Here is an 899-nt window from a genome sequence, read left to right on the forward strand (position 1 = left end):
CGTCTAGCTGGCGTCAGCTAATGGGGATCCTTTGAAATAAACAAATAGTGCTTAGAGAAATGGAAAGTTGAACATCTACTATTTCATAACAACATAGCAAACTCAATTTGCTTAGGAAGATGGTGTGATACAATAAAAAGCTTCAGAATAGCTACTTAATGGATCTTGTAGTGAGATTGTTTTGCCAACTCCTAATGCAAGGTCAAAAATAAAAAAATAAAAAACGTCCAATGAACGTTCTCCCGCTGTGAGTATTCAACTTAAATTGGCTCTCGAAAAGCTAGAAGTACAGGAACGTGCACACACACTCGGCCATGCTCCAGTACCACCACCCTTTCGTTTCTCCACGCGGTCCACAGGTGTTGGGGGGAAGCAAATGAAAGTTGGCATATCCAATCATGGCCTGACGTCAGGGGGCCAGCCCTCCTGGTAGTGAGCCCGCTGACAGAGCGAGCCATCTGGGCAGCAGAGAGCCAGCGACAGGCCCATCCGTCCCTGTGCCCTGCCCTCTGGGCCCGCAGCCAGCGAGACAGACTGGGAGAGCTGGCGGGGATCAGCGCTCCTCGCTCGCTTGCCAAGATGGAGCATGTTTTGATGATTCTAGCATTCAGCGGGGTCAAAATTTTGACATGTGCACAAGGCACTTCATTTAATGCAAGCGGTTGGTTTCAGCCACCTAGGCTAACTGGTCGTAGATGTATCCCAACTGTTGCATTAAGGCTGTAAATAATACGTCACAATTTCACATATGTATGGGCATGTTTTTGCACTGTCTATTACCAGATGATATAAAGTAGTCATGATTTGTCCTGTACACTTTTTGACTGACCGGTGATCTGACATTTCTCATACATCTCCATTATACCCAACAATGAATGCCAGGGGAAGGCACTTGTGGG

This window comes from Etheostoma spectabile, chromosome 21 (genome assembly GCF_008692095.1).
Source record: "Etheostoma spectabile isolate EspeVRDwgs_2016 chromosome 21, UIUC_Espe_1.0, whole genome shotgun sequence".
Classification (NCBI taxonomy): domain Eukaryota; kingdom Metazoa; phylum Chordata; class Actinopteri; order Perciformes; family Percidae; genus Etheostoma; species Etheostoma spectabile.